At 40.3% G+C, this 24,379-nt stretch overlaps 1 pseudogene across 1 annotated transcript; it reads left to right on the plus strand.

Moving 5' to 3' along the window:
- Positions 1-7,858: 7,858 nt before the first annotated feature.
- On the plus strand, positions 7,859-23,745 carry LOC311054527 (sodium- and chloride-dependent GABA transporter 2-like; annotated as a pseudogene). The gene is made up of 14 exons: positions 7,859-7,984; positions 8,070-8,204; positions 10,562-10,702; positions 10,833-10,920; positions 11,330-11,461; positions 11,561-11,695; positions 11,799-11,905; positions 12,143-12,267; positions 15,152-15,264; positions 17,365-17,502; positions 18,115-18,217; positions 18,316-18,416; positions 21,475-21,645; positions 23,548-23,745. The product of its transcript is annotated as a sodium- and chloride-dependent GABA transporter 2-like (transcript).
- Positions 23,746-24,379: the final 634 nt, after the last annotated feature.

The following is a 24,379-nucleotide window of genomic DNA, read 5'->3' on the forward strand; positions in this document are numbered from 1 at the left end:
GTGATCCGAGGAGCACTTTTTCTAGTTTATTTATCATTGTCTGAAGGTACAACGATACAAAGTATACAAAAATATTATAATATTGTATAAATGCAATGTTTAACACTGCTGTCACATTTATTTGGCATACTTTAAGGTATGTGTTTAGGTCCCCAGAGGGCCACAGAGCACGAAGTCTGAAATAATGTACGCATCCTACCTGCCTGGGTCAAGTTCCCATAGACGTTTTTAATGTTGCAGTGGAACTGTGTTCCAAAAAAAAAACAAGTGAGCCCGCTAGTTTGACTCATATGTGGCTGAGTACAATGGTTTATGCCGCAAGTGGGCATTTTTCATTTTTCAGAATGAATGAATGATACATAATTTCAATGAATGATGTATCATTCATTGAAATTGGAAAATATTTAAAGATGTGACCATTTGAATTTTGTTGAACCTTAAACCCCAAAGCAGAGAAATTGCCCTGCAAATTGCCACAGTGTATGAAATCCAAAATAAATCCATTTAGAATGCGTTTTTGGACCACAATCCTTATATGAGACGATTCTAAGATGACCCAATGTTATTTTCCATAGAGAAAAACTTCTGTGACCCAAGGGATGAGCGAGTGACGTCAGGATACACTCTATACTGACTTCACAAGTGAGTGAAAGAACATACATTGGATAATTGAGTTGAAACACAGTGCTGAATGTCGTTTAAACAACACCCCTATAAACCAAAGGGTTGAGTTAAATGTGTTCGCCCTTTCACACTGAAGCTGAGCCCTGTTGGACCTGGTCAGATAACAGCAAACTCTGGTTGTTGCTTCAGTGTGAAAGACAGACTCCCCTATACGACTCAAATCTCAACCACACTGTACTTACTTATGAGGCCGTGTAGAGGCTATCATTTTGACCAGATTGTTCAAAGAATGCCTCAAAGGAATTATATACTTAACCCCAAAATGTTTCCTTTTCTTCCTATCACCCTCACCTCATGAAACCTTGAATTCATGGAGATTGTGTGACAATCCAAAAACTAAGAAAATACTTGAAAAATGTACTTGAGTATTTAAGTGTTTCAACAGAAACACGATATGAAAAAACATCTAAAAATGTATAAACTCAAACAAATCTTATAGTATAATTCAGTCATATGCTTAATTCCAAAACACATCATTCTCACTCAAACTTTACTATTTAAAACATTGCTGGATAACTAGTGCATGAGTGCATGCATCTTTAATAGTTTTCTTTTGTTTGCTTAAAAAATGCTTTTAAAAATGTTTTTCTCTCCTTTTTTCCCTTGTATTATTTTGTTTTTGTTTTTGTCTATGCCTTACCTGTGCATCTAGGCCTTGAGCAATGTTCTTTTGGAACTGCTAAACTTTTGCTTTATTTCCTAATGTGTCTTTTTTGGGATCCCATAGAACACCCATGTACTACTTACAATTAGTCCTTTGGCTATGTTGCCTCTTAAAACTGTACTGTGCTACATTATGTCACTACATCATGTCACAAATGAATGATTTTCTAATTTTTTCTATTTTTTCTCTAAAAATGAATTAGAATTACTGAATTTCTATTTTTCTACTTTCTAAAAGGAATAGAATGATTTGTTTCTAAAGATGATTTTTTTTCCTAAAGATGAACTTCTATTTTTCTACAAAATAATGTTTTCCAAAATGAACTGTTTTTATCATGATACCGTTGATTATATTTGTAAACTGTCCCCTTAAGATGGGGGGAGGGTGTGTCTATTATCCCCGACACAGCTGGGACTTTGATTACTTGCTCCCTACTTTAGCCTGCCTACCTCTGCACTCCTCATACCTGACGAAGACCCGAAGGGGTCGAAACGTTGTTACCCTGTGAGCCTAAATAAAACTGGTCGCTGGAGCTTCAAAAGTGTGCGGACTTCTTCTTCTGTTATTGGTGTGTATTTTTGAGTCCAGCACCTTCAAATTTTCATTGAGATGTGCGTGCTTCCCCCTTTTTTCTGAGTTCTAATGTTTTCTGCACGGCACTCTCACTCTGACTCCACAGACCTAAACAACGGCAGGACAAGACAAAACATGGCGGAAGACCTGAGCGACATACCAGCCCGTCTATTCAAGACTTTTGAATTCTCCTCTGCAGAGGTCTCTCACATTCTCTTGGCTGACTCTTTGTTCAACGTTGCAAGTGTCAACGCCCAAGATGACACCGACTCGCTGGTGAAATCACTAAAAGCGCTTTCGGTACGTGAGACCAAACAATATCTACACGCCGTGTCCCTCAGTGACTGCATACGCAGCAAGATAATACCGAGGGGCCTCAGGGTGCAAAAACTGTCCCCTGCTATCGGCGTAGACAGCCCAGAGTTTTTAGACTGTTGGTGCGAAATTCTCAACAAATGCTCCATGGACTTAATGGCACTCGTGATAAAAGAGACGTCAGCATTACTGACCAAAACACGAGAGGAGATGACGGTCATCAATGCCCGCCTTGACACTGTATACACAGACAAAAATGCATTGTCTGAAATTAAGAAAGAGATTGAACTTTTAAAAAACAAAACCTACGATGAACTACTAATCAAGAAAAGAAAAAAGTTCACCAGAGACACCAAGGACTACAGGACCGAGAATGTCTACTTCTGGAGGAAACCCACGACACCGGATCCGGCACCAGACGGAGTCCCATCGTCGCAGAGCAACCCTCATCATGGTCGCCCCCCATTACCACTACCACCATCTTCCTGGCCTTCCTCCTCCTCCGTCGATTCTGATGCCAACAGTCGGGGTGGCCCTTTTTTAGGAGAACCCACCCGGCGTCAGCAACGAGGCGGCACAAAAGGACGAGGACGAGGTCGGGGTCGGAGACACAGCAGAAACAACCAGCACGCGTCAGACGACTCCGAAGAGGTCTACACAAGAGACCACGCACACTACACCCGGTCCAGCAAGAAAACACGGTAATGAACTTTTCATCAAAGCCTTTGACTGATCTGACCAGATCGGCTCTGAATAAAGGGCTGTCCTTTTCACCCACTGCCACCACCAATGACTTTGAAACCTACATAGATTTTCAAAAATTCTTTCGAACACTAAGGCTCAGAGAACTTTTTCATCCCACTACTGCCAACTTTTCTCACTCCAGTACTTCTAATGTGTCCAATATGGCACATAATGATGTGGTTCCAGCCATTACTGAACCAATGGGTCAGTTCGACACCCCTATGGTCAATAAAGCTGTGTTTAAAAAGAAATCTATGTATATGCCTCCCAGAAACAGAAATGCCTCCCTTGAAACTTACTGTCGTATGGTTGAACACGATGTGCAATGTGCTCTGAAAAAGAAACGTGATTTTAAAACCTTTAACAATTTGTCTAAAGTTGAAAGAGAATGTCTCAATGATCTACGCAAAGATGCCACCATTGTCATAAAATCGGCCGACAAAGGTGGCAGTGTGGTCATTCAAAATGCTACTGATTACAGCTGTGAAATTATGAGACAACTTAACGATACCATTTTCTATAGAAAACTGCCCTCTGATCCCACAGTTCAATTCAGAGCACATGCACATGACAAGCTTGATTTTTGGTTTAAGAATGGGGAACTCAGTAAAGATGAACATGCTTTTATGAAAACTGATCACCCTGTTATACCTGTTATCTATACCCTTCCCAAGGTCCATAAATCTCAAACTGTCCCTTTAGTTGGCAGACCAATAGTAAGTGGAATTGGCTCTCTCACCAATAACGTCTCCACTTTTGTGGACCACTTACTAAAACCTTGGGTAATAACTCTGTCATCGTACACAAGAGATTCTATAGATTTTATCAACAAACTGAAAGCTATTGATGTACCCTCTGATTGTCTTCTAGCTACTTTTGATGTGTCCAGCCTATATACCAGCATTCCCCACAGTGGTGGCATTGAGGCTGTGAATTATTTTCTCAGACAGAGAGATCCCTCTGACAAACCCAGTACTACCTGTATCAGTGAGCTTACAGAGCTTGTGCTTACTTCTAACTATTTTAAATTCAAAAATGATTTCTATCTTCAAATCAACGGGACTGCAATGGGCAGCACCATGGCCCCTAACTATGCCAATTTATATATGGGTCTGTTTGAGCTCTCTTATGTACTTGACTCTGAGGTGAACCCCTACTTTTCCCACATACTCAGCTACCAGAGATATATTGATGACATTTTTATTGTGTGGAATGGCACATCTGAAAACTTGGACTTGTTCCACAGTTACTTAAATTCATGTACTGAACACTTGAAGTTCACTCTTGAACATAGTGACTCCCATATAAGTTTCCTAGATGTTTTAGTAACCAAAAAAGGAGGTTCCCTACAGACGGATCTATACCGGAAACCTACCGACAGGAACACTTTACTTCATGGTGACAGCTTCCACCCTGGTCACCTCATTAGAAGCCTTCCCATTAGCCAGTTCCACAGGGCTAGAAGGATCTGTAGCACAGACGAAGGTTACCAGACACAAGCAACTGATTTAACGAACCGTTTTCTGTCACGAGGGTACAAACCTGAATGGGTTCACACTGCATCTAAGCGTTTTGAATCTATCACACAAGAAGAGTGTTTGAACCCAGTTAAACGTTCTAAACAAAAAAACATTTCTCCTCTTTGTATTACTAGATATTCTCCTATGGGTGCTGAGTTTAGAAAGATCCTCTACAAACATTGGCACATTGTTGATACTGACCCTAAACTAAAAGTGGTCTTTAAAGAGCCCCCGAAGTTGGTTTTTAAACGCTCCCCTAACTTAAGGGACCAACTAATACGCTCCTACACCCCCTCCACCACCCCCTCTACCTTTTTATCAAACATTTCTGCTGGTAATTACAAATGCTCAAATTGTGCTCAATGCACATTCACCTCGAAATGTCAATCCTTTACTCACCCTCACAGTGGGAAACAGCTGCCCATAAAAGGAGTGATTACGTGTTCCACAACTTTTGTTGTTTACCTGATAAAATGTCCTTGTGGACTTGCATATGTGGGCAAAACCAGTAGAGCCCTACGTACTCGTATAAGTGAACACAGAAGTAACATTAGATGTGGGGATGAACGAAACCCAGTAGCAGCTCATTTCAAGAAAATGGGACACAGTATTGCATCTTTACGCTACTGGGGTATAGAAAAGGTGGATAGGCCCCCCCGAGGAGGTGATCAGAATCGACTTTTACTGCAACGAGAATCTTTCTACATATATACTCTGAATACCATGGCCCCTCATGGGCTGAATGAGGAGTTTGACGTTAAACCTTTTCTTTAATAGTTTTCTTTTGTTTGCTTAAAAAATGCTTTTAAAAATGTTTTTCTCTCCTTTTTTCCCTTGTATTATTTTGTTTTTGTTTTTGTCTATGCCTTACCTGTGCATCTAGGCCTTGAGCAATGTTCTTTTGGAACTGCTAAACTTTTGCTTTATTTCCTAATGTGTCTTTTTTGGGATCCCATAGAACACCCATGTACTACTTACAATTAGTCCTTTGGCTATGTTGCCTCTTAAAACTGTACTGTGCTACATTATGTCACTACATCATGTCACAAATGAATGATTTTCTAATTTTTTCTATTTTTTCTCTAAAAATGAATTAGAATTACTGAATTTCTATTTTTCTACTTTCTAAAAGGAATAGAATGATTTGTTTCTAAAGATGATTTTTTTTCCTAAAGATGAACTTCTATTTTTCTACAAAATAATGTTTTCCAAAATGAACTGTTTTTATCATGATACCGTTGATTATATTTGTAAACTGTCCCCTTAAGATGGGGGGAGGGTGTGTCTATTATCCCCGACACAGCTGGGACTTTGATTACTTGCTCCCTACTTTAGCCTGCCTACCTCTGCACTCCTCATACCTGACGAAGACCCGAAGGGGTCGAAACGTTGTTACCCTGTGAGCCTAAATAAAACTGGTCGCTGGAGCTTCAAAAGTGTGCGGACTTCTTCTTCTGTTATCGGTGTGTATTTTTGAGTCCAGCACCTTCAAATTTTCATTGAGATGTGCGTGCTTCCCCCTTTTTTCTGCATGCATGTGAACTCAGCTCATGTTGATCGCTTGGCGAGAGAGAGAGAGAGAGAGAGAGAGAGAGAGAGAGAGAGAGAGAGAGAGAGAGAGAGAGAGAGAGAGAGAGAGAGAGAGAGAGAGAGAGAGAGAGAGAGAGAGATCCCTGTGCTATGTGAATTGCCCAGACGTTTTTTGGTTGTGTTTTTTTACTCGACATTTTCAACATTATAGTATGTTATGAATGAGCTTGGCTTCAACTCACTTGGGTTTGTTCGGGTTGGGTTTACATATGCTGGTCCTTGAGAACGATAATGATAGCAATTATTTAAAATATATTTAAATGTATTATACATGATACAGATATATAAGAATTTAAGTCATATAGAACTGTGGAATTGAAGAAAATAGCAGCATTATATTTCATAAATATGTCAGCACTCAAATGTGTGTAAGTGCTCCTGAGTGTGCATAGATTGTGTTCTTACCAAAGAACAAATCCCACATAAGTCAACTTTGGAGATTGTCACAACTGCATGAATGGGTCTTAAGAAGAAGTTTATTTTTAGGACAACACCTACTTTTAAGACACTACCATGCACAGATGATTCAGTAGTACTTACACAATGTGGGCGCATGAATATGTGTGTCTTTTGTACACTAGCAAGGACATTTGCACTGTGTTTTGCACTACTTTGTGAGAGAGTAGTGTGTGTGTGAGAGAGAGAGAGAGAGAGAGAGAGAGAGAGAGAGAGAGAGAGAGAGAGAGAGAGAGAGAGAGAGAGAGAGAGAGAGAGAGAGAGAGAGAGAGAGAGAGAGAGAGAGAGAGAGAGAGAGAGAGAGAGAGAGAGAGAGAGAGAGAGAGAGAGAGAGAGAGAGAGAGAGAGAGAGAGAGAGAGAGAGAGAGAGAGAGAGGCATCATTTTATTAAACCACTGCAAAGGATACATTAATCATTTATGGTTTAATGTATTGTATTATTATTTTGAATTTACAATGTCATCAAGAGTGGGATGGGGAATTTGCAAATCGACTTTCTTTCTTACTTTCTTAATTTCTTTGTATTCACCAACCGTGACATATTGGCATGTTAGGCTACTGATTTGTACTGTGTGTATGCCTTGAAAGAATTCACAGAAATATATAGGAGGAAACATGTTATAATAATAATAATATTAATAAGGATAATAATAATAATAAGGGTAATAATAATACTAATAATAATAATAATAATAATAATAATAATAATTATTACCCTTATTATTATTATTATTACCCTTATCATTATTATTATTATTATTGTTATTGTCTCCGCCAGGCCGAAGGGTATGGCGAGAGAGTATGTTTTTACACCATGTCCGTCCGTCCGTCCGTCCGTCCGTCCGTCCGTCCCCAATTTTTTCACATGGGCCTGTTATAGCGCCAACAGGAGGCCGCTTTTTGCAAAACAATGTTTTTGTCCAAACGTCACGCAAATCGGTACACAGTATCATTTTTATGTTATGTTCTTGTTCTAGTTTTCATGGTTTTATGTTCGTACCTTCCCCACATGTTTCATGTGTAATCAGCCCTCATGTGTTAATAAGCCTCGTTCCCCAGTCAGTCCTTGTCGTTCCTATCATGTTTGGTGTCACATCATGTTTAGTGTTGTGATTGTGACGTTCTCCCTGTTAGTTTGTAATAAATCACCCAATCTTGTGTTTTTAAGGCACACTGTAGATCTGATAGACACCAACAAACAGAGAGAAAAACCTGGACAAAGAGAAGGAATATGGGAAAGATATAAACCAAGACCTAGACAAAGCTTCTGGAAATGTTGAAAAGATGCACAGCTGAACGGGCAGAAGAGGTAATGATTGAAGAAAGAGGACATTGGGGCAGCAAAGTGGAATTTTTCCTGTCTACTCTGTAGCGGGTCAAATTGTCGGCCTAGGCAATGTGTGGCGATTCCCATACCTCTGCTACAAAAATGGAGGAGGTAAGTCTGTTGAGAACAACTCATTTGCCAGCAGTATTTAAATGTGTAATTCTTATTCAAGGTAGTGATGCTTTGTGTAATTTAGGTGCATTTCTGTTGCCATACCTGATATTTGTGGCAACATGTGGTGTACCCCTGTTCCTTCTGGAGACCTCCATGGGCCAGTTCACCCAGGAGGGGAGTGTCACTTGCTGGAGGAAGTTGTGTCCACTGGCAGAAGGTAATTCATAACGATAGCAACAATTTTGGACATCTACTGTGGTTTTCCACAGTCAAGATGAAAAGGGATTTGATGGTGGCATTGGTGGTGGTCAAGGCATAAAGGTGACACTGGCCAGTGTTGTTTTTGATGACGAAATGATTTTGTCAACGGCCCTTTTTTTCATGACAACGACGTGACGTTGACGTGCTAAACATCTTTTTGATGACTAAATATGACGAGACAAATGTGTGTTTTCGTTGACGAGACGAGACGAAAATGTTATTGGGTGGGCTATCGACGTTCAAAATGCATGAAAAGATCACAATATTATAGCGATATTATTTCAATGGGGGATTAGTGGCCAATCACAGGGAGGGTTCTAGGATGCATAGCAACATCCGGCTCTGTGATTGGTTTCTCTTCTTTTTTCTTTTATTTTTTTGGCTCTGTGATTGGCTGGGATACCGGCATCTGTTTAACACGTTTAGTGGTTGTTGTTGTTGTTGTTATGAACGTGAAGAAGCGAGTTGTCTAGCTGCCTTATGATAGTGGGCGTGTTATTAGGTTTCTGTTGGGAAATACAAGCTAATCATCTGATTGAGGAAAGACGTCTCTGCCTCCGATTACCATGGCGGCAGCGAAAACAGTAAAAAACATCTTAAATACGACATCTGTATTGACCTAATTAAATTAGTGTAAATACATTTTATTTTATTTGTTTGACTAAAACCAATGACTAAAACGGGACTAAAACCTTTAGAGTTTTCATCCACCAAATCTGACTAAAACCGTTTGAGTTTTCGTCGACTAAAACTAGACTAAACTATCAAGGTATTTTAGTCACACTAAAATGTGACTAAAACTAATAAGCATTTCGTCCAAAAGACTAAGACTAAGACTACATCTAAAATGCCTGCCAAAAACAACACTGACACTGGTTATAGTAAAAATCACAAAAATCACAACCCACTTTCCCCTTTAATCAGCCAATTGGATTCACAGAATGGAATAGGACATGACAAATTATGCTTGGTCTCATGCCAGAGGGGCTGGTCAATTACAAAGTCTAAACAGCAATAGCAAACATTTTAACAGCCTTTGACTGGTTGTTATTGTTAAAACTTGAGATATTAATGTGTAAAAATCAAGATATGTAATGCAGTAGTATTTGGAACTAATAGTTAAACTAAACTAAATGGAATTGTGAATGTAAATTTAATTCTAAATACAATATAAATACTAGTAAAACCGATACGTTAATGTGTTTTGTCTGATTTGCTGTAAATTTGTATTGCAATCAGTGCAACTAATGTGCATAATCCATGACACATTCCCTTGTCTATACATTTCTGTATAAATGTTCTTTTCTCTGTCTTATTTGCCACTAGAATAATTTAGTTGTGTTAGGCCTACCTACCAGAGCCTTCTATTAGAGTGTTGCGCCAATGAGGGGTCAGAAACAGCGTCGGTCATGTGGTTCATGTAGCTGGAAATAGTGTCAAGGAGCCGTCGACTTTAATGCATTCCATGAACTTCCGGTTTAGGGATTTGTCACTATTCGCCAATGTATGTGTATGTAGAAGACCTGGCCCGAAGAAGTGAACGGAGTTGGCGTAACTCTCTAATAGATGGCACTGCTACCTACCAACTCCATTTAGTGTATCCTTCCTCTTTGCCTGGCCTACTTGTTGTTAACTAGTTGTACGAACTCTTGTTTTATTTTTGTATTGTTTTATTGGATCTTGTTTAGTCGATACACTTATTTGTTTTAGCTCGTGCTCATTTGATTTTGCCATTTTTTGTCTCATCTGTTTAAGAAAGTAGGTAGCTGATATATTGCACTTTTACCTTAGCGCTAGGTATACTCTTGGTTGCTTGTTTTTGCAGGAAATGTACTTAAAACTTCTGGTGATTAGTAGTTTTCGTTCCCTACCTATGTTGAATACACTTATTGTAAGTCGCTTTGGATAAAAGCGTCTGCTAAATGACCGTAATGTAATGTAATGTAATGTGTATGTGCAAAGCTAGCCTCGGAATCCCAGCCTTTTTTTTTGTTTCAAAAGAAAAACGTCTGGGCGAACGGTGCAGGAACGATGGTCTTAGGACCTTGTTAACTCCTAACCAACCAGAGTGCAGAGGGGCGTCGCTCTAAATTTGGTGACGTCAGCCTGCTCCGTGCACAGACCGGGGGGGGGGGGGGGGGGGAGGGGGGGAGGGGAGGGGAGGCGGGGACATAGATTGGTGAAGCAATCGGAGGACGCGCCTTGCTCCAGGCGCCTGGGTTTGGATCCGCCCTTCGAGACCATGGATTCCTCTCGTTTTCTCAGTCTAGTGCAAAGCTGACCAGTCAAAATGATATACATTTTGCCCAACAGGTATAGGGTATGCAGAGCAGCTGATTTTTTTCTACTTCTGTATGTCTTATATTATTATTTTGGCCTGGGGGTTGTTCTACCTCATCTCATCCTTCAACTCCCAGCTCCCTTGGGTTAGTTGTAATAACCTCTGGAACACAGGTAAGACATCGTACAGTATATTTGACATAACATAGTCTCATTTTGTCCACAAACTGAGTCTGTGTATAGCCCTATAACATTTGACATACATATCACTGTTATGATAACCAAGTTCTCTCTACCCCATCAGATAATTGTGTAAACTTCTCATCACACAATGGTTTCAACAAATGGGCTAACCAGACCAACACCACCTCTGCTGCCACAGAATTCTGGGAGTATGTTTATAAGAGACGATTATAGATAATTTTCATTTTGTTCCTGCTCTCTAAATCCTTTGCACTACAGGCCAGGGTTAAACACTGTGATAAAGAGCTGTAATTCTTTTTTTTTTGTTGCAACATTACTAAATAAGAAAAGTAACTTTTACTTACCGTATGCTTCTATTAGAAATGAACACTGTATGCTAATACATACAACATGCACGTTCATGTGGAGGATTGTTGAAGAGTATACATTTGTGACTGTGACAAATGACATTAAAGTGGTGGATATTCAGTTATCACACATGTAAAACTGACATTGATGGAAGTATCAATAGGAAATTAGAGGCTTCCATATCATCCATTTCAGCCAGACAATAAAATAAATGCATCCCTTCTTTGTACAATCTGTCTCTCTGTCCAGGCGACGAGTGCTGGCTATCTCAGGAGGCATTGAAGAGGTGGGCAGCATCAGATGGGAGATTGTGTTATGCCTCATACTATGTGGATAATCTGCTACTTTTGTATTTGGAAAGGAGTCAAGTCTACTGGAAAGGTATTTGTGCACAAATATAATACTGATGAAGTCATTCTACCACTGTAGTATTCACTATTAAAAAAGTTTGTAGATGCAATAACAACCCATCATTTCCAGGTGGTATATTTCACCGCTACCTTCCCCTATGCAATGTTGTTGATTCTTCTGATCCGTGGACTCACTCTACCAGGGGCTTTACAAGGCATTGTGTACTACCTCCTTCCTGAACCCTCACATCTCACCAACCCACAGGTAGCAGATTACAATTAAAACATTATAGGCTGATTTCAGTCCATGAGAGGTTAACAGAATGGCTTTATGCATGCATCTCTCGTTGCTACTTTTGTCAGAACAGGTGTGGATGGAAGCAGTTGGCCAGGTATTCTTCTCTTACGCCATAGGGTTGGGTTCCTTAACTGTTCTAGGGAGCTACAACACATACAACAACAACAACTGCTACAGGCAAGTCTGTTCAAAATGCATTGTGTGAAGTTGCGTTGGTTACTTGGTATCTAGCAATAAGAAAAATGGGTGGCTGTGAACACATAACCTATACTGTATCTGTATCTATACTGGTCCATCGTAACTAGGCCTACTGTGCTAACGACCAAATGAAAGATATTCAGAAAAAAGCTGTTTTGAATTATTGTGAGATCAAATCTGAAGCTAAATACTTTTTTTTTTTATTATGTTTTGCAGAGACTGCCTCTATCTGTGTTTGCTGAACAGTGCAACTAGCATAGTTGCTGGATTTGCCGTCTTCTCAGTGCTGGGATTCATGGCTCACGAGCAGGGTGTTCCCATTGATGAAGTGGCAGAGTCAGGTAGCCTACTGCAAGTCACAATATCTACATAAATTATATAATTATTATGTAATTATGGGGCCAGGCTTCCAGCATGGACCCATATTGTTATTCGCATTATTCCGTTTCTTCTTCTTCTGCCACTTTTGGCAGTTCTGGCTGAACCGTGCAGTCGCTTTTTATGAAACTCGGCCATATGATAGATGGTCATGAAAAACGATCAAGAAATAATTCTCACAATCTTTCGTCAAAAGGTGGCGCTATAGCACTCAATTGAAAAATGCCAACTTTGAACAGGTACAACTCATGCCGTGTTTGACCTACAGCCATGAAACTTCGATGCACACATGCGTCTCCTCATGCTGAACAACTTTCACCCTCTGACTTTTGACCTCTGACCTTTAGATCTCCCACCATTTGGAATTATATGAAAAACAGTTAAAACCTATCTCCTCCTGGGATTTTTGAGTAATCTGCACGAAACTTTTTACACATGAACTTTGGACCTATACCAAAAAACGTTTGCAAAATATCTTCCATAAGTGAAAAAATGAAGCTTTAATGAGCCAATGAATATTGCAGTTTTATGACAATTATTCATCTGCCCCTAACACATACATGCAGACTTACCATTCTTTGAAACTTTGCAGAAATGTAAAGGGCCATTCCAAATATCACTGAAACCAATCTTACTCCAATTGGTCAAACGGGGGCGCTATAGCAATTTTTTGAAAATTGAAACTTTAAACAGGCAAAAGTCATGCCTCGTTTGGCCGACAGCCATTAGACCTGCTTACACATGTGCCTTGACTAATGAGGAACACATCTATCACGTTGACCAGTAAGCACCGCCCTTAGATTGTCCGCAATCTTGAGCAGTTTGAAAAACACTTAAACCCAGGATTTTTCAGCTATTTGCGTGAAACTGTATGATCTGTGTGATCTCCTTTTTCACAGGTTCTTGTCTGTTGGTGGCTTCTCGCTTAAATGTGTGCCCCACAACCTGAAGGTCACCAGTTCAAGCCTCACTTGGTGCAGACTTCATCTAAGTTGCATTTCACACAACATGACTATCAATGAATACATCTGCAATTGTTAAAGATAACATGAAATACTTAATTGAGTGTTTTTTACATACAGCTGATCTACAATCTCACAACTTTTCAGATAGCAATGAGAGTATGTTTTTTCAATGTATAACATACTTCATTGTGAAAATAGCCAATGTACAATCTGACAACTTTTAATGGTTTGTGAGCTTGTAGATCGGCTACTTTCACTAATTTTGGTTCTGAGGAGATGTACAATTTCTTCATTGGTAAATGGTTTGTGAACGAGTGATCTTAGTGTTAGTGAAACAGGGGCTTGGGTCATGACAGAAGGCAAGAGTTTGTGATCCTCAACAGACAATATCAGCCTTGACAAAGATATAGCACTATAGGTAGTGTTGCAGCTACCTAAGAGTGCTTCATGACCGTAAGGTTGCCGGTTCAAGCCTCACTTGATGCAGAGTCATTTAAGTTGAAATGCAAAAAACATGACTCAATCTATTCCGTTTCCATGGCGCTCTCTCTCTCTATTCCATGTCTTTCTCTTCAATCTATTCCGTTTCCATGTCTCTGTCTCTTCAATCTATTCCATTTGTCTCTCTCTATGTCTCTTCTCTCTCTCTCTCTCTCTCTCTCTCTCTCTCTCTCTCTCTCTCTCTCTCTCTCTCTCTCTCTCTCTCTCTCTCTCTCTCTCTCTCTCTCTCTCTCTCTCTCTCTCTCTCTCTCTCTCTCTCTCTCTCTCTCTCTCTCTCTCTCTCTCTCTCTGAGGGGTGGCCATAGCTGAGTGGTTAGTGAGCCCGCCTAGGGAGCCAGAGACTCTGGTTGCCCCAGGTACGATTCCAGGCCAGGTCAGCAAATGTGTCGATGAAATGAAATTTGTCCCTGAGCAAGACTCTTAACCCCTAATTGCTCACAGGCACTCATTGGAAACAAGACCGCAAGGACTTTCATGAACTGACCTGTTAAAGGAATTATCATTTCTCTTTCTCTCTCCTGGCCCCATATTATCACTGCTTGCAGCTATATTTATATATGTAATCCATTCTGAAGTTATACAGAGTTCGAGACACAAGAATAATCCCACACACATTGGCCCTCATGTATCAATGGAGTGTAAAACGGCTTATTTTTTGCTTTATATTTTCCCTTACGTCAATCCTAGCGTACATTTGGTCGGAGTTAAATAGCCAATGCAGCCAGATCTGCAATCTTATCTGAATGACTGTTAAAGTAGTGTGTTTAAATGATTTTATAAAATTTTCAGAGGGATTATTTATTAGTGTGTTACAGTACATATACATTTTGGAGTGGATACATGTGTCCAGATGCCTGTCAGATGGTCAGACAATGCTGCTCCGCATGTCCAAAATGGAACAAACGGGTGTAGCCAAAGTTTACACTGCCTCTGACCTGACGTGAGATCTGAGCGGGCCGTACACTGACGCCAAAGTCACGATAGATTGATAAATGCCGAAAACTGCTGTGATCTCGCCATACGGCCATTATTTGGTCTACACCACGTTGATAAATGAGGGCCATTGTGTGTGGGATTATTCAAGCAACGACTCAGCAAGCAACATGTAAACTAGCATCAGAAGGTCATGAAAGAGGTATTCTCTGTGAGTTGGTTAGATTATGTGAGGGGTTGTATCATATGCCAGCTGACCACTCAGTACAAGTGCCAATGTGCACTGAATTGTTACTGCCAGCGATGATTTGGTACATTTCACATCTGAGGAGACACTGGCAGCCCTGTTGCATCAGGCCTTGGATGTGGCTCGGACTCATACACCGGCTCATGGTTGGATAATAATGACAAATGGTAATGATCTACAGTGTTATGTTTCTGTTTTCAGGTCCAGGGCTGGCCTTCATTGCATACCCTCAGGCAATAGCCATGATGCCCTTACCTCAGCTATGGGCTGTCTGTTTCTTTTTCATGATCATGCTCTTGGGTCTGGATTCACAGGTGATATACAAATGGAAGACTACATTTGATATTGAAATATACTAGGTTTCAAAGTTTTCAAAGTTTCAGACTTTGGTCATAGTGGTTGTTATGAAATCACTTTTACTATATCAAATCAGAACTGCTCAATGTTGTAGTTTTGGGCTTGTGACTTTTGTTGTTGTTGTTGTGAAATACCCCTTTATGTTGTATGTCAGTAATAATCAGAAGAAGATGCACCATAAGCCCATGTACATTGAGCCACTACTGCTACATTGAGCTATTAACCCCAATGATTTTGTTGACCCCATACTCAAATACTGGAGTGTTGAGAAGGCAAAAGCAGGACAGCCAGGCAGGTAGTTTTCAAAACCCATGACTGGGTGAATACAGATGAACAGAACAAACAACACAAACAAACTGACATCATGCAACACCAAACAATAACCCCCTTAAGGACTGACTGGGGAACAAGACTATAATCATTGCTGTCCGGCAGAAACCAGCTAACTCCATTTTGACATTTTTGCATTTTTTCTAGGGTTGTCCGATATTGGCTTTTTTACCGATAACCGATATACCGATATTGTCCAACTCTTAATTACCGATACCGATATCAACCGATACCGATATATGCGGGGATTATTGTGATTAGGGTAAGCTCAAATTTCATATCACACACACCATATACAGTAAGAACTCCTGTAACTTATTTATAAAGCAAAAAAAAAAAAAAAAAAAAAAATTTTTTTTTTTTTTTTTCAAAAACCGATACCGATATTTTCCCGATATCAATTTTTATGCTAATATCGGCCGATAATATCGGGAGGCCGATAATATCGGACATCCCTAATTTTTTCCATAAATCAGGGCCATTGAACACCCTTTACATCTGTGTGTTGATTAAAAAAATATTGAACCAATGAAAAGCATTAAAAAGCACTTCTGACAAAACCAGCTAACTCCATTGGATCCTCATATGTTCTGCTAAACCAGCGAAGTCCACCGGAGTTAGCTGGTTTTGCTGACTCCAGGCTCCACCCCCTTTTGACCTCCAACCTCATTGTGAGCTTAGAGGTCCATTCAGCTGTTCTTATCAATGATGAACAAAACCTCCTAACTCCACTTTTTTTCATTTCCTGAAAAATGAACATTTTGGAGTTAGCTGGTTCCTGCCGGACAGCATAGACATACATATGACATACACATGAGATACAGCTGGGGAAGTCATGAACATAGAACCATGACAACTTGAACATAACATAGACATACGACCTAGACAAGAGAAGAAAAGTCTGTAACTGTGACACCTGGAGGATTAACCATTCTTATTGTGTTGACCCCATGGCCTTTCCTCCAGTGCTACCCTCAGGTCAACCATTACATTTTTAGTTGCAAGGCTCTAGGAATAGAAACATTGATTGTTTACTTTGTTGGTCATTTGGTCAGTTGTGGGCCCCCAGGGGTGATGTTGGGCTCACATTGTTGTCACTAAGCCCTGCTATGTGTGGATTCTACTAGTGTGGCTTTGGCACTTGTTCTACCCCTCTACCTTATTGGCCAATTTCATAACTTTTAAACTGCTTTTAAAAACAATCAAATAGCCATATTGCGCATTTAGCCTTTTTGAGTCTTGTTTTTATTAATCTTAATGAAATATTACCCAAAATAAAAACATAGGCCTACAAGTCCCACTAGACCTGTGAAGTAATTGCTCCCCTTGTCTGAATTGTCAGATAAATGTATGATATAATTAGCAATTGGACCAAACAGGAGCTTCTTGCAATTCTTTGCCTAATGCAAAACATGACAAACTGACCACAATGTTTTGGCTATTAATGTCTATAAACCATGGCATAGAAGGACCATGTCAACCCAGCACCCTTTGAACCTTCATAACTTTCACCTCTATTTGGTGTCTGTGTGACAAACCTAATATCAAATAAGAGGGTGTTTGGGTTAGTCCATCTAAAGCCTGATGATGCAATGTGTTGCGAGTTTGTATCTGCTATCTGCTATTTCTGGTGTGCAAACGAGTATAAATCAGGCATTGAAGTATACAATATACCCATATAAGTCATAAAAGTTATTCACTCTCATTCTCATTGTGTTTTTTTCTAGTTTGTTGCAATGGAGGCGGTGATGACATCCATTACAGATATGTTTCCCACAGTGCTGCGTAGGACAGGGCGACGGGAGATATTCCTTCTCATATTCTGCATGATCTGCTTCTTCTCCCAGCTTCTCATGGTCACTGAGGTCAGTATTTATTTTATTTTTAGCGGTGCCAACCGCTCTATATCTGACTTTGTCCGTGTGTCCGTGTGTCTGTCCGGGTGTGTGTATGTCCGGGTGTGTGTCTGTCCCATAAACAAATATTGATGACAACATCAATACGGGGCTCATCAAAGGCACCGCTTCCTTCACACAGGGTGTGATTTTTTCTTCTTCTTATGCATAAAGGCTAATCCGCATCTAATACTACACAACAGCATAGCTTGGCAGGTAACAAGCTAACAATGCCTGCCTGTTGCCAAATCATAGTAGCAAAGTGACCACCACAAAAAAAATCTAAAATACATTTTAAAATGACGTTGGGAATAGTGAGACATGAAATGTGCTCAAAGGTGGGAAGGAGAGGTTCACAATAGTAGCAACATTAAAAGCTTGCACCGTAGGTAGTCTTCCAAAAGGTCAGAAATGCTGACACCAAAAGAAAGAAAACTTAAGGTCAGATTCTCAATTGCACCCTGGGAAAATATCTAGGTTAGGTTCAGGTGCCCATGGGTGTGACCTATTGTTTGAAAACCAAACAACAGAACATAAACTTTGTTGCCAATTGCAATCACACCTCATGTCTCTTGCCACCAGGGGGGGATGTATGTGTTCCAGCTATTTGACTACTATGCCTGCAATGGAGCCTGCCTTCTCTTTCTTGCTGTGTTTGAGTCCCTGGCTTTGGCCTGGGTATTTGGTGGGTATTCTCAGAAATAATAAAAAGTCATTCACAAGCAATCGCAGTGTCCAAACATGCCAACAGCTAACCTCTGTTTGTACCAAATTCTGAATCAGGAGCAGATCGTATGTGTGGCATCATACATGACATGACAGGCGTGCGCCCCAATCCCATGTTCAAACTCTGCTGGCTCTATCTCACCCCCTTGGTCTCACTGGTGAGTTGAAGCAACATTATCTGTTGCAGTGGTTCACAACTGTGGTCCTGGTGACAAAGACTTTATCCACATTCAGATAATTGTATTCACCTCATGTCTCAGAAACAGAAATAGTCCCTGAGTAGATGGCTTGAATGAAAACCAATAGCCTGCTCTTTTTTGAATAATGTCAATGTTGGAAATGCCCCATATCCATAGTTTAGGCCACCAAATGGAGCAATCTAAAACAATTCACAGCATTGGAATTTAAATTCCAAGTAAAGTCAGACAACAAAATAAGCAAGGGATAATGCATGGGGAGGTGGTCAGGTCATTATTGAAATTTAAAGCCTGACAGGGTGATTATGCACCGAGGCGCTTATTGCACGGCTACTTAATAAATAAATAAATTGACCCAAAAGTAACAACAAAACAAAGTATTTCCTTGCTTACAACAATGAAAGTATTCCATAAGGGACTGGACGTTATTTAGTTACCAGGGGGGGTGGTGCAGATGTAATTTCTTTTCTTTTTTTTTCCCTTGACCCCCTTCCTTTTTTATATTTGTGCGCAGGACCCTTGCGCCCGCAAAGCGTGCGCGCGACATTTTGTGCGGTTCTGGGAGGATTATGATAGGTTTTTTTGTGTCTTTGGTTACTTTATTTCAGTTTTAGGGTTAGGGTTAGGTTAGGGTTGTGTTATTTAATTCTGATTTTACCGATTTATTATCATTATTATTATTTTTTCCTGACTTTTTTTGCCGCCTCTCCAAACTGCCGCTCTAGGCGGCCGCCTAGGTCGCCTCTATGGGTGCGCCGGCCATGATTTGGTTCCATATGTGTCTTCTTGGGGTTACAAAAACACCCTAAACGAAAGAAAGATTGAGCAACTATGTTCTATTTTTCATATTAACTACTAGTACTCGTCAAGCTGTCAAAAACACAGGGTCGGGCGTGAGTTGTTTTCTCTCTCTCTCTCTCTCTCTCTCTCTCTCTCTCTCTCTCTCTCTCTCTCTCTCTCTCTCTCTCTCTTTTTCTGCTTCCTCCGATCATAAAGTCAGTTTCCATATGCAACAGAAAACACTGCATACAAAGCTTCATATCATAGCATGAAAGCATTAAATAACCAAAGTAGACAAAATAGAGACTAATAACCACAGAGTGCAAAGAAAGAGTAACGTGTCAGACAAACCAAAATGCAACACATCTGGCAAACACAATAACGCACGCACGCAAACGCGCGCGCACACACCGAGCCACCCCGCAAACTTTACTCCACTTGCCTAGGAAAGTTAGTGTGCGTGCGTCTCTCATACACCAGCAGTCAGCAGACGCATGTGTTATGTGCGTAATGAGCGCATGCATTGATAGACAACATTGTTTATTAGACATTATCAAAATTAATATAATAGTGCTTTGCAATCAAGTGCTATCATCATTATAAGCCCTCTGCACCACACACACACACACACACACACACACACACACACACACACACACACACACACACACACACACACACAAAATCAGCTGTCACATTCTCTCAGAAAGCACTGACTGCAGTCGGCGCTGCCTTATGTCCAACCATACATAAATAAATATAAATTAACACTATTAAAGCGCTGCAGGTCGCTAAGGTCGGAAACATCCAATTCATGCAACGTACGTGTGATTCAATGGACAAGTTAAATGGTTCAGTCTGTTGTCATGAATCGATGCAGTCCCCAGTCTATTTATGATCATTTCCAGTTTGCAAAATGATCTTTCCCCACTGATACAGGGAAGAGACAGATTCTGAGAGCATCTCAGACAACTCATCCGTTTTCCAATGTCAACATTGGAAAACGGATGAGCTGTCGCTCTTTCAGTGGTACGATACGATGTGTCAATGAGCAGCTCTCATATTTACATTTGATGAGGAAACTTGTGCGACATCTTTGCTCACTCTGTCTAGGCACAAGACAGCGTGTAAAGAAAGTCTTGGTAGCCTACTTGCAGTAGCATCCGTTTGTGTTGGTTGAAATATTGAAAACATTTTTTGTAGTTTTTCTATATTTTAGTTTTTTCTCTGCTGTTCTAGCCGCTTTTGGGCACGGCTGAGATATTTCCGTATAGTCATTTTGAATCATCCGCTGCCAATATGCTGCTGCTGCTACGTGAAAAGATAGCCAGATATGTTAAAAAGAAAGCGAATGTACATAGCATAGCATGGGGCCCCAATGCTATTTTTTCCAGCCCAATTACTTAAAATTGGCCAGTCTGGCACCATTGTTCACTGCGCAACTAAACAGAAGTGAGACTCCCACTGTGGGAGATACCATGTCAATTCACCATACAGGATTATTAAACGCAATATAAATAGGGGAGTATAACACGTATGAAAAACTAAACATTTTTAGCATACATAATTCAATAAATTAAAGTTGTATGACCCCCCCTAAAGCCAAAATAAAAAAACATGGCCCCCCCCATGGCTCAAAAGAAAGTTTGATGACCCCCCCCTCTTCTGGGCCATACCAACCTCCGTAAATAACGTAAATAACGACCCGTCCCTAAGTACTGGGCTGGGCGGACAAGTTCGCCTCGGAAAACAAATGACAGCATTCCATAAGGTAACGGGAAGACTCGCCCCAAAACACACTCGCCCCCATTCTATATACCGACGATTTGCCTGTAATACCGCCAGATTTGCCCCAGGGCGAGCGTTTTGGTACTCCCCCGTGGATCAAATAGAATCACTTTTCGGTTATTGCATTGTCTATTTCTCACTTCAAATGTTTTCAAAAACATTCTTGAGAGCAAAGTTTAGTTGTAAATTACATTGTTTGTTTGTTTGTTTGTTTGTTTGTTTACATGGCTGTCATGTTGGATAAAGCATAAAACCAAGCAGCGCAGGTTGACATGAGCAGGTTTTCTGAGTCTCTGATTAGACAGCGGTCCGGTATAGAGCTCATCGGTCATTATCCAGAAATATTGACCGATGACAGACCAATCAGAATCAAGCATTCAACCAAGCCGTGTAATAAATATCCATGCCATTTATAGGCACAAAAGCTTTTTTGTTTCCTTTCTCCCCTCAGCTCTGTTTCATAGGTTCCTTAGTGGAGTACCAGCCCCTAACTTACAACCGTTGGTATATCTATCCAGAATGGGCCAACGTTATGGGCTGGCTGTTGGCTCTCTCCTCCATTGTACTTGTACCAGGGTGGGCACTGATGAAACTGACCACTGGGCCAGGAACCCTCCGCCAGGTGAGAGTACAGTAGGTAGTAACATTTTGGAATAATTAATTTGAGAGATATACTGTGACAGGGGATTATGTTCTGTACAGTAGGTGTAAATGTGGTGCTTGGGATATATTGAATGATTAACATTGTACCCATGCAGTCCCCACACTGATTCAACTCAGCAACATTACCATTTGTGCCCACACTGCTAACTAAAGTCTTCAGAATGAATGTGATATGGTGATGAGGGCCTAAAGCATAGATATTCAACTGGCGGCCCGCGGGCCACGTGCGGCCCGCGAGGAGCTTCCTTGTGGCCCCTGGCCATATTCCCAACAAAAAAAAAAAAAGTTTTTTTTTTAAATTTTCATAATTATTATTTATGTAAATATATGTTCGTTTTTATGTTATCAAAGTTAAAACAGTACAAAATATTTATCCTTCATTAGTTCTTGAAAGGCCATCTTTCATTGGAACTTAACTTAGAACCTTAAATAGAACCGAATTAGACCCGAAAAAGGTTGATTTATATTGGTCAAATAGAACCGAATTAGACCCGAATTAGACTGAATTAGACCCGAATTAGACCCGAAAATGTTTGCCACTGTGTGGCCCCCAACTCCAAATTATTTTACAGTTGTGGCCCCCTGCCTAATCTAGTTGAATACCCCTGGCCTAAAGTATAGTTGCTAACATGGTGCCTCATCTTACAGTAAGTCCATAATTGTATGCCTAACTACCAACATCTCTCATCTCATCTCAACAGCAATTTCCTTGTAAACGCTATCACTACTACTAATAGGAAACAAACTGTTCACAAACATCAGCAACTCTCAGTTTTGATACTCTTTAAAGGGAAAATCCACCCTAAAACAGAGGCATTCTGCTATTCTAAGGATATTGGCCAGCTAAGTTAATATTTACAAACAGACAACATGTCTCCCTATAAGACATAAATCAAAGCATGATTTGAATGTTGTATTATTTTAGCTACAGTGATGTCATGCCCTAGTAGGCTATGTTTGAATATAGGGGTATGAATCTATGACGTGCGTTGGAGGTGCAAACGAATAAAACAAAGGTGCTTCCTCATTTTTCAGAAGATAGTGGATGTCGCAGGTCCCTGCACTATACAATACATAGTTTTGAACTAGAACAGAAAAAGATATCACTGTATACGGTCCGTCTGCAATGCTGAAACCTGTGTTGTTTGCATCTCAAAGACGATGGCAGATATGGCCACATCACTTTTGTGGGAGGACAATGCTACATGACAAGCATAAATACCCTCAATGCTACCTAGTTAATAGATGAAGGACATGTGAAACTATTGTTTCATGAGGCTATAGATTGTGATTTGATCGATTCAAGATGGGGACTTAACCAGCGTAGTAGCCTACACACCACTAAACAGCTCCTTGCCTTCGGCATATGCAGACAGTATCAAAAGAATCTTCCCAGACTTTAGATGCAGTCCAGAATTTCATTAGCCAGACTACTGATTTGCAGTCTGTTTGTAGATATCATAGAGTGGATTTTCCCTTTAGTTTACACTGGAAATGTAAAGGACCATACTTATAATCTGGCATGTTTAATCCAATGACTATATCTCACAGTATAATTGACCAGTGACCAAAGCCTATATTGTGACTTGGTTGATTTGTGTGGAAGCCACTGGATTGGATTGGTTTCAGTAAGCCTGCAGTATGAAAATATACTTGCAGACTTAGAACTGAAGCACAGAAAAGTCGAAAATGATTGGAAAGTGGGAAAGTCCATGCCTTGTTGGCCACATAATGTTTCGCCATTATTAATTATTCAGGTAAGTTTGTTCATGTTTTAATGACTTAGGAATGAATGTAAATTCCCCAAATGTGAAATTTCATGGAATAATGGGTAATGTAATTATTTCTCTCTACTCATTAGCGCCTCCATTTGTTATGTGAGCCAGCCGACCTGCTGACCCAGAAGACAAATGCTTTGCTGCACCACATGACCTCAGAAGCAGAGATGGAAGCGAGAGATGGAAAGGGAGAAGCTAATGAAAGTCTTGTGATTCCTGTCAACAAAATAATGGTTCATCCTCCAGGTGTCACAGTTACAGACTTTGCCCCTCTTGTGTAGGTCTTGTATTTCTGTTATAATCATGTTCTAGTTTTCATGGTTCTATGTTCATGTCTTCACCAGCTGTATCTCATGTGTAATCAGCCTGAGTCATGTGTATATATAAAATCAGCAATCCTGGATTAAACGTTTAATGATTGTCGCTGTGCCATGTGCCATGTGCCAAAGCAAAAAAGGTGATTCTGATGAAAAGGTTAACTTGACCTAGAATTATCTTTTGGGTGTAAAATCATTACACAGTTTTATCATATAAAGGGAGCATACATTCAGTACAGAAAAAATACCAGTGTTGGAAAGTAACTAAAGTAACTTATCGAAAAAAATTACCTTTTTCCAGTAACTAGTAATATAACTAATTACGTTCACGTTTTAGTAATACATATTACAGTTACTCAAGGAGCCAAATGGGCTATTTGTATTTAGCACTGGATTGGGTGATGGGCATATTGATAGGTCTGATAGATGTTGGCACCGCATTGGCACCTTGATGGTGGGAGTGTCTCTGTGGGTGGCCTCCAGCGGCTACAAGTAATTGTCCTCACCTGCTCACCTTAAGGCTGGTTTGACCGTGGAGGTACGGTGAGCTGGAAGAGGTATATTTTGTTGACCTCATTTCGAATTTTGCTCACTGTTT

This window comes from Gymnoscopelus microlampas (genome assembly GCF_963454915.1).
Source record: "Gymnoscopelus microlampas genome assembly, chromosome: 11".
Classification (NCBI taxonomy): domain Eukaryota; kingdom Metazoa; phylum Chordata; class Actinopteri; order Myctophiformes; family Myctophidae; genus Gymnoscopelus; species Gymnoscopelus microlampas.